This window comes from Triticum dicoccoides, chromosome 3B (assembly GCF_002162155.2).
Source record: "Triticum dicoccoides isolate Atlit2015 ecotype Zavitan chromosome 3B, WEW_v2.0, whole genome shotgun sequence".
NCBI lineage: Eukaryota > Viridiplantae > Streptophyta > Magnoliopsida > Poales > Poaceae > Triticum > Triticum dicoccoides.
Window position 1 is genome coordinate 725,287,872 of NC_041385.1, and position 11,175 is coordinate 725,299,046.

The window sequence follows — 11,175 nt, forward strand, 5'->3', positions numbered from 1 at the left end:
CCGCCGGGTTTCCGAGCGATTCTGTGTGGGATGCCATCGCCGGTCCGACGTGGCAGACGCGCTTGGACGCCCCCGTATCCGACTCATATTTGGGCTGAATAAAAACGGTGCCGGTCAGTCCGGACGTTTGAGTCCCATTTGAGGAGCGTGTCTAGGTTGCTTTTCTATGACCGGGTCTTCGGCACGGATGTTTGAGGTGGGTTTAGGGCGCTAGGATGTAAATGCTCAAACTCAGTATGCCGGATCATCATGTATCTACATAGCTGCGGCGCTCCTGTAGTCATGGGAGATGCTGAACAAAATCATCAGCCAGCAGCTTGTCTCGTCTGAAATCTGTTTCAATTCCAGCTGTCGTATTGGTTCAAGTAACGGGAAATACCCAATGGTTCACGGGACATCTGTCCCCTGAATCTCACCATTCACTCAGCCCTGATCTCTGATGTGTCTATTAGTGTTTCTTCTTTCTCTGGATCATTTCTGTTTGTATTAGGGAATGTACAATGCATAGCCTCAAGGTGATGCCTCGCATGCCATGTAGGATCGAATATGATGTAAAGTAGGTTCGGATAGGGAAGCAGGATCCTCTTCAGGAGGCGGGTGCTTGAAGAAAAAAAGCGTGGTCCGGCGACTAAAGCTGAAAAGGTGAAGTAAAAAGTAGAGATGCATGTGTACTAGAGTCTTTATTTTTTTATTTCTTAATAAGACACACTAGTGATAGCTTGCATTGGAGAGAGAAAATAAATGTAAGTGCTTCAAATTACTTTTTGTCGTGAGGCATATGTATCCATATGTCACCATTATACATGCACTTAGATGCCCTCAGACCTGTACCGCTCAGCTCGGCCGTACAATCGCATTGATCACACCTGCTACTAGCCGGCCAACTCTCGCTGACATGCAGGTGCTTTTCGCTGGTACAAGCTACATCTGTTTTCGCACTTGCGATAATTTTTTCAAACTCCTGAACGAAGTAATTTAATCACATCTCTGGTGCATAATTACTTGGCACATGTATCAATGACTTACTGTTCATCAAATCGTTGTGTACTAACACCGTATCACCTTTTGGGTACAACCACACATGTTTTAATACATCAAAATTGAAATCGGTAAATATCTGGAGCCATCACTCTACAACTTACGCACCACAATTTTTTTCCGGATATTTGAATATTTATATTTCAAACAACGTATATTCAAAAACTTTTGGAATAAGATAATGTTTTTTTGTGGAATAACTTTCATAATATTCTCGATGGAACAATGTAAAATTAACACCATACAAAAGTTAACATTCACACTTTTTGTACTAGATTTTTTTGATTTTTTTCTCTGATGTCGATGGGAGTTTTTCCATCACGAAACTTTTTATACGAGTACAAAAGAAGATCAAGTTTATTTCCAAAAAAGCTTCAGTTTTTTTTTGAGTTTTTTCATAGTTACTACAAAAGTTCCCATATACGAATATTTCTGTGATGACCGTAAACTTGGTCTTAGGATGGATCATGGCCCATTTTTTGGCATGTCAATGCTTCGTTGCCCACTCTATTTCATTTCTTGCTAGTGTTGGCTAAAGCATTGACTAGTAAAATCTTGACCAAAATTTTAGCAAGCGAAATAGTATTTGGTAAGGTTAACTTAGGCTAAAATTAAGGGAGTACCTAGAACTCATCTAGATTAGATATAATTTGGTCTCATTCACTTTAAAAACAAGAACAGATACAATCCACGTCAGCACACACGCATCTTATAGCATCACATACAATGGCTATAAAAAATGAATGAGACCAAATTAGATTTAATCTAGATGAGTTCTAGCAAAACTGTAAAATCAAACACAATCGAAGAAATCCACGCTTTGAGATAGGCAATACACGTGGACGTATACACTGCCTGTGAGCAATCGTGGAACATACGATCAGTAAAGAGACACGACTACCTCACTCACTTCCGCACACAAACTGAATTCAAAGGATCGCCACACTGCACAAGCGCTCCAATAATCCATGGCCTCCGACCACCGCCTCGGCGCGCTCAAGGCGTTCGACGACACCAAGGCCGGGGTCAAGGGCCTCGTGGACGCGGGAGTCACGGCCGTCCCCGCCATCTTCCACCACGCGCCCGAATCCCTCAACGACGCGCCCCATCACCATGACCACCAGTTCGCCATCCCGGTCATCGACCTCGCCGGCCTCGCGACACCGTTCGGGCGAGTCTCGGCGGTCGGCGCGGTGAAGGCGGCCGCGGAGACGGTGGGCTTCTTCCATGTGGTGAATCACGGTGTGCCGGAGGCGGCACTGTCGGCGATGCTCGCGGCGCTGCGGGGCTTCAACGAGGAGCCGGTGGATGCCAAGGCGCCGTACCACACCCGGGACGACGGCCGGCGGGTTAGGTACCATAGCAACTTCGACCTGTTCCAGTCGCCGGCGGCAAACTGGCGTGACACGCTGTACATGGAGATGGCGCCGGAGCCGCCGGCGCCCGAGGAGATCCCTCCGGCGTGCAGGACCATCGCGCCGGAGTTCGCGGGGCTGGTGCAGGGGCTGGGGAGCACGCTGCTCGGGCTGCTGTCGGAGGCGCTGGGCCTCCGGCAAGGGCACCTGGAGGAACACACACAGTGCCTGAGGGGCTGAGCCTCGCCTGCCACTACTACCCGGCGTGCCCGGAGCCGCAGCTGACGCTGGGCACCACCAAGCACTCCGACCCCAGCTTCCTCACCGTGCTCCTCCAGGACGCCGTCGGCGGACTTCAAGTTCTCGTTGACGACGAGAAGCAGCAGCCGGCGTGGGTAGACGTGCCGGCAGTGGCGGGGGCGCTGGTGGTGAACATCGGCGACTACCTACAGCTCACGTCCAACGACAGGTTCAAGAGCGTAGAGCACCATGTGGTGGCCAAGAGCGCGGGGCCGAGGGTGTCGGTGGCCTGCTTCTTCCGGGCGGACGCGTGGACGAGGGTGCTCGAGCCGATCGTTCCCGACGGCGCCGACGCAAGGTACAGGAACACGACGGTGGACGAGATGGACAGGCACTACAGGGCCAAGGGCCTTGACGGCGTCTCCGCACTCCAACACTTCAGGATCTAACCAATCATTCTCACCCAAATGTATTTGTTGTGCTTATGATCCTAATTGATGATCCGGTTTGAACCGTATGCTACGTAGTACATCCCAGGAATGCGAGATGCACTCTGTCTACTCTTCGAATGGTGGAATTTGTGGATTTTGCTGGAAATGCAGATCAGATTTACCTGGAATTTGCAGGTAGTAAGAAAACATAGAGTAACACGAACTAGGAATCAACAGAATAGACCTCCTACAAATTGAAGGGCATTACTTGAAGGAGGCGGACGTTTGGTCTATGGAGACATTGGTCTATGGGGACATATGTCCCCGGTATCCACAACGTGCGAAGAGACTTTGCGATCAATAGCTAAACTAGTGAGTAAGGAAATCGGGCAGACATCTGAGGAGATAAAGCGCGTCATACGCTGCTGCAGCAGTGTTGTACAGTCAGGAGTACAGGCTAGAACATGATCTTGAACAATGTATTGAAGCAATCAATTCTGAGACTAATAAATGCCACTCTTCTGAAACACGTTTGGTCTTGTTCTAAGGTAGCCACTGTCAGAATCCTGTCTCCTGGAAATATGAACGTTGGTAATATAAACTGAACTTCTAAACTTATGTCAATTTTTCTTAATTTTTTAAATATGTTTCGGTGGCTAAATTATGCTGTTTTTTTTATATGAAACGATCTTAGTCTCACGCATGGTATTCTTGGCTTGGTTAAGCACAAGTACGTGAAAACAACGAAGACACGGCGAAAATAAATAATGTAGTAATAATAAATAAGAAAGAGATAGGTGACACGGTTGGTTTTCTTTTGTTCCACCAAAAAAATCATTAAAGTTATTCCAACAAAATTATTTTGTTATCCCAAAAGTATTTGGATATATACATATATATTTTAAAAATAAATACTCAAATATCAAAAAGTGTTCGTTTAAAACTTTTTTAAAATAAACTTGACCTTTTTTCGTACTCGTTTAAATAGTTTCACGGAAAAAAAACTCCCGTTGATTTCAGTGCAAAAAAATATCAAGGACAAAAGGTGTGAATACTAACCTGTATATAGTGTTGAATTTGTTTTGTTCCACCCAAAATATCTTGAAATTTATTCCACAAAAAAAAATTGTTACTCAAAATTTTGTGGTCATATATATTCAAAAGAAGTAGATATTCAAATATCCAAAAAAATCATTTAAAGTGTATGCACATCTGATTACAACTGTTACGGTGATTGGCGATTTTACGAGCCGTTCATCCACCCTAATCCGACGATAGAAAAATAGAAGTTACGAGGAGTTACAAAATCAAAATTACGAGAAATTACAAACAACGGTGGGACCGGTTAGTTAATTTGAGGGTAGATTCGTCATTTAGTTTGGACAATTCCCCATGGCAATGTCATCTCCTGATCTATTCGTCTCATCTCACCATTCACAACGACGTCGGTCGATGAAGCTCCCGATGATGGCGTATAGGGCCGGCCGGCACGTGGATTGGATGTGTCGCGACGTATGGCCTGCAGTACTACCGGCCGCCGGTAGGAGCGACAACAAGGTCATGGACTGCCACTTCTCGCCTGGATCGGGATCGCCGCGTGGGTATGATCCAAACGGCGCACTGAGCTACCTGTCTACGAGTGGGATGTGCAGCAGTGGTGGCGGCGGCTATGCGAGAGGAAACTGATACATTCGTGCATGGGACGTACCGTGAGGAACGGGAATGGACGAGCGACTCAGGTACTATTATACCCTTTTAGAAAAAATAATCTAAAAAATGATTTTCCTAGATCTAATGGCCAAAAATAATAAGAGATGGAGTTACATGAAATTACGAATCGTAACTCTCCAATCACCGTAAAAGAGCTCATATTCGTAAGGTAGCTTCTTCTCACAATCAAAACAGTATCTTGGGCGTTTTCTCCTCTTCGCATGCATCCATGGGATAATCGGGAGAATAACCGGAGCAAATGCGAGGATGTGTCAGTGGGATGCTAGAATCTAAACCTTGTGACGTCAAGTTTTAGAAAAATCTGTATACAAATTAAATACGAACATAACATTCTTTATTACAACATATTTTTGTAGCAACTTTTTGTGATCATGCATATTTTGATATGTACACATATATCTAATGAGATAACGGTATAAAAAATCATCACTAATTCTATTGCTCAAATTAGACTTGATATATTTCTTTGCGCAAAATGCTTCTCAATTGCCGACATCGCGACCGGTAGAAATGATACTAAAGGAAATACTAGACTAAAACTAGTAAATTGGAGAGTCTTGAATCATCATGAACATTTTCAAAGAAGCTAGCAGCCTTTGAGTCCTTCAAGGTATCACTGATGGCGCTGACTCCTCTTGGTCGAAGAAGAATTTATGGTAACCGACTGCAAACGTCACCGAGTCTTCTACGGAGAGGCCTTCATGAATTCTAAAAGTACCCTTTTTTTTTGCGAAAGAACTTTCAATCTATTCATCCTCAATCATGGCAGTACAACGAATACTAGAAATAAAAATTACATCCAGATTCGTAGACCACCTACCGACGACTACAAGCACCGAAGCGAGCCAAAGGCGCGCCGCCATCATCGCCCCTCCATCGCCGGAGCCGGGCACAACTTGTTGTAGTAGACAGTCGGGAAGTCGTCATGCTAAGGCCCTGAAAGTACCTGAAAAGGTTAGTAACTGGCAGATCATAATAAAGACTCAGTGACACCGAACCCAATATGCTCATTTGGGAGCTTGGCTTGTGGCTTCTTGGGAAGCATATCATACATCCAGAGTGATCTCAAATACCGCCTGGACTTATTTGAGTGGCTCTTTGGCAACTGTTGTCCTGTAGAGGAACATTCTTCAATCTTCATCTTTAGAATTGAGTGTTTGAACTTAGGCATTTGGTTACCAAACCAACTAGTTCCTCTTGGGATGCTAAGTCCGTCATTAGCTCTAGCATTGCCAAGTCATCTAAAACTCGAGGGATTTGATCATCGACGCCCAACTCTTGAGGACAACTTGGTCAGAGCGAAAATAACCGGCGAAGAATCGGGTGTTGTCTTTGAATTGTGTAATGAGCCGAATTGGACTCTGATGAATGCACTGTGCATCACCATTTATCCTTTGTTTTATCATCATAATTTTAGGATGTTAAGAATTTTATCGTGTTCACACATCATTTTTGTCTGTTTTCTCCAAGATCTCAAATGAACAGGAGATCTTTGAGCATTGATTAGAAAACACTTATTTCTAGTTTTTTTAATGGTAATACGTGTCTCATTCATATCATAAAGAACAAAGTACAAGTCACGTAAGGACCGATATGACAAAACTGAAAAGATAGCAGAACATCTCTGAGCTTGACACCAACGTCCGTCACCTGCCTCCGGCACCACCACAGCAGCCACCGAAGAAAAAAATGACGGATCACCTCCTCACCCAAACTCGAGGCGGCTCCATCGCTGATATGCAGCTTTGCGGACCTCTGTCATAAAAATCTACGATACGAAGAGAATATCACATACGAAGAAACCCAGCCGTGTTAGGCCATACAGACCTGAAGACGGTGTGTTATACGAGCATCCGGCGCTCGTACCTATGCTCATACCATCGTCACTGCATGGTCAACAATTTCACCCTGTTGTGATTGAATCACATCGCTATTGGACCAGCCCGCTACCGACTCACTGTAGACAAGCCTACGCTCCGTCTCACTAAAGGTGAAACATTGATTTGCCCGAAAGATTGCCCTCTTGCTGAATTTCATCCACGATCTGACATAGCCACATACAAACTTGCGAATTAGAGGTCTTTGATGCAGTCACAAACAAACATGGGAAGTAGAGGGCTTTGTAGGACAGAAAGAACCGCTAAATCCTATTTGGTGCTTATAGTGCAAATAGAGGCTTGCTGTCTTGCTGATACGGGGCACACACACCCCACACGCTTTAGGTGTCAAGTGGGCAATTGTCCCATATCCCACCGGTTCCATCTGGTTTTAATGGCTGAGGGTTTTCTTTGGGTTTTTTTTTTCATTAGTCTTTTGTTCGGGTTTCTTTTTTCTTGTTCATTTTCCTTTTTATTCATCCATGAACTTTTTTCAAATGTATGAACTTTTTTTCAAATTTGTGAACTTTTTCAAAATCCATGAACTTATTTTCTAATTCGTGGACTTTTCAGATTCATGATTTTTTTCAAATTCACAAATTGTTCTCAATTTTTTGATTTTTTTACATTCACAAACATTTTTTTCATTTCCGTGAATATTCCCCCCTCAAATACGTGAACTTTGTTTTTCAAATTTATGAACTTTTTTCCTCAAATTTGTGAACTTTTATCAAATCCGCCGAGCCTGTGAAGTTGTTTCTTAAATATGTGATTTTTCCCAAACTCATGAACTTTTTGAAATGTACAAACCTTTTCAAAGTTATGAATTTTTTTGAAACATTCAACGGTCGAGTCAATGGTCAACATGTCTAGTCATTGATCAACTGGTAAAGTTAAATAAATTAAACCATTTTCTTCTTGAGGATTGTCAACAAACACGAGCAAGACACCAACTTGCATTGGTGGGCCGGCCCACGAATGTAGCGCGTGAGCGCCATTTGCCCGTCGGCGCTTAAGGCGTCATATAGGAGAAATCACTAATTCAGGAGCATCCCTTGCAAAAGTCACTCCCACTTTCTCTGTTGATGACAAATGGCATACATCGCACTACATGTATGCCACTTGTTGCAACATGGGAGTTTTTACCTTTTTCGTAGATTGTTTTTAAACAATCGTTTTATCTCTCGAACCGTGCATCCAAATCGCAAACCAATTTGACCGTTGGATTTCTCACATTGAGATCTTTCAAACTAGATCCCATGTTAATAGGTTTTGATGAATATTTTTTCAATAAAAAGAAAAAAAATCAAAAACAACAAACAAAAAAAGGGAAATAAAAATAAATGAAAACCCAGCCAAAAAAGGAAAAACAAAACAAAAAAGACCAAATATAAAAAAAAGAACCGGGAAAAAACTCGGAAGCACAATTGCAATTTTATTCTTCATTTTTTTGGGGAAGCCAATTGTGATTTTCCCTTTTTCACGGAAGCATCAACCATCGTTTCCTTTTCCTGTAAGCACATCATGTGTTTTTTCGTGGAAGGACATGCTACGTTTTTCCATTTTTTTGGGAAGCACAACTGGGATTTTTCTTATTTTCCTTTTTCGAAAAGCACGGTTGTGCTTTTCTCTTTTTGGGAAGCACTCGTGGAAGCATAAATTGTGCCTTTTTTTTCAGGGAAGCACAACTATGCTTTTCCTTTCCAGGCTTGTGGAAGCGAGGATGTGCTTTTTCTTTTTGGGGAAGTACAACTGTGTTTTCATGAGTAAATGATTTTTTGGTCAGAACCTTGGGAAAATCAAGAAAATGTCGAAAAGCCAAAAAACTTGAAAACATGTGCTCGAAAAAAAATCATGATTGTGCGCCTAGCACGTGACATGTGGCAATGGCTAGGCGCACCACTTGGTGAGCTCCCAGGGCCCAAAAAGTGACCTTCACGGGAGCCGTCGAATACGTACTCGTTAACTAGTTGCTCTACCATATACGAGGTCTCATGCCATCACGCGCAGGGGCAACACGAGCCAAATGCTTGCTGCGACCCCTATCACCGGCCTCGCAGGCTTCGGTCAAGCCCGAGAGAAGCGGAGGGAAATAGATTAGCGACCCACCCCAACAGGAAACACACTGTTTGTTGATGACGATAGTTTTGTGTCGGAACTTACATTAGCTTTATGGGATACTCGGTTGGCCAAAAGGAAAGAAATTCATGAAGGTATCTTTCAAAGTCCACAACCAACACACACTTTTATTGGCAGGTTCATTGCGGCGCTCCAAGTTCTAAAGGAGAAAATGCCAGCGATTACAAGTACTGGACCAACCGCAAATGGTCTAGGAAGTGAGACTCGGGGTCTGGCCAAAGGCGCCTTCTACTGGGTTTGCGAAAATCCAGGTGGGAGCAATTGTGTCAAGAATGACCAAGGGAGGATCATTGGATGTGGTCTGTCGGGACAATAGTGGCAACCACCTTGGTAGCTCTTACGTTGTTGTCGTCCATGATGTGAGTACATTTTAGGCGACCGTAAGCCAGACCCTTTCACTAGCGGAAGATCTTCTTCTCCATAGCTTCATCATTGCTTCCGTCTCAAAGCAGGTGGTGGGTGATATCAACAAGGGTAATCAAGGTCGTTATGGCTCTATCATTAGTGAGATTACGTTGCGAGCAGCTATGTTCAATTGTAAATTTACCTTTGAAGAGTATATGCCGCGAATGGCGATGCGCATAGTCTAGCCAAGTTTTCGCATTCTTTTGGTCAGGGGCATCACATTTGGCTTGCTCAACCCTATGATCTAAATTGTACCCCGTAAAAAGATAGTTTCGTCGTGAGAGCTCTATGGGTCTCGGTGCAATACATTCGTTGTGCTGCTCCGTGGTAATGCTACGCAAACACAGCAAAACCATAGAACAAAATCGTACGGAGTGTATGAGAGAGACCCTGTCTTTCAGTGCAAGGGATGAGGTACGCCCAAGCTTCCTACCCAATATCATAAAGATCATGTTGCGCCTAATTTCACTATAGTAAACTCTACATGTCGCTTTACACTATGAACATATGTAGATGATTTGTAATTGTATTTCTTCCAAGGGGATTAATATAGACTATTATTATAGATTCAATATATTACTAAACGACTAAGCATAAGGCTTTTCTTTCCTCTCTCTCAAGGCTACATGGAAAAGCCTTCATTCCCTCGATCTCCACCAGCAAGCCCATGGATTCGCCTCCCCTCCACCTGCCGTTTCGACGGCCGGTGGCAGGGAAGAGAATCCTGATGTCTTGACTCTCGCTAGTAGATAGGTAGGGTTTTAGTCCTTGCAAAGGCGGCGTTTGGACGGATGGCAGCGCTCCTTCTTCGAGTCAGTATTCCGGGCTCTGATCCTCCTCAAGTTTGTCTGTTGGGATGGATTAGACGAAGCTCCGGCGTAGATTACTACCAGCTCCTTGGGGCGGCGAGGTTAGGGTTACTCTCCGTGCGTACGCAATGGCGGTATTTGGCGTTAGGTTCTTCAGATCGATTCAAGAGTTTAAAGGCGACGACTGTGGCTGTAGGGCGCTGGTCCTTAGGGGCACGTGCACGAAGACTTTCCGGTTGTCATCGACAAGGTCAGGCCGGGTCTAGTATGGGAGCGACGCGTCGGGTCCGGTATGGGAACGACGCGTCGACGGCTCGTTCTGGCAGCGACAATGATCGTTCGGTGGTCCATGGACCTCGATGTAATTTTTATTCAAAAAAATATATGAACACACACGATTATCAAAAAAAGTACGAGCACATACGATTATCAAAAAAAAGTATGAACATGTAGTGATTGTTTATGGTATAACAATAACATAATGTATGAATGAAGTATGCTTATGTCAAGAACCATACATCTATGTATCTTTTTTTTTTGCCAAAAGGATTGCGTAACATTTTTATGTGTGATAAACCGACACAGCAGTGTTGTAACTTTAGCCTCCAAATGCCTAGATCGCTTATTTTATATAGGGCAACTCAAGTTTTGAGACTTCGCTGTGGACCGATGGACGGTTCGGGAGACGAGCCAAGTGGGCGATTTTCCCCTTCCCCCTCCCTTCCTCCATCCACCTATCACCAGCTCGCCATTACCATGCTTCCCCTACGCTCGACCACTGCTTCCTTCGTCGCTGGGGCGGATGCCTGCTTCGCGCCGTCGCGGTGCCCCTCGTCGTCTTCGGCCGGCGTCGCGAGTGGTGGAGTGATAACCCACAAGTGTAGGGGATCAATTGTAGCCTCTTTCGATAAGTAAGAGTGTCGAACCCAACGAGGAGTTAAAGGTAGAACAAAAATTCCCTCAAGTTCTATCGACCACTGATACAACTCTACGCACGCTTAGCGTTCGCTTTACCTAGAACAAGTATGAAATCAGAAGTACTTTGTAGGTAAGATAGGATAGGTTCGCAAGATAACAAAGGGCACGTAAATAAAAAGTAGGGGCTGTTTAGATGAAGACACAACTAAGTTAGTTTTAGTAGAGAGCTTTT

The 11,175-nt window shown here is 44.2% G+C and overlaps 1 pseudogene; it reads left to right on the plus strand.

Moving 5' to 3' along the window:
* Positions 1-1,910: 1,910 nt before the first annotated feature.
* LOC119281958 lies at positions 1,911-3,179 on the plus strand (annotated as a pseudogene).
* Positions 3,180-11,175: the final 7,996 nt, after the last annotated feature.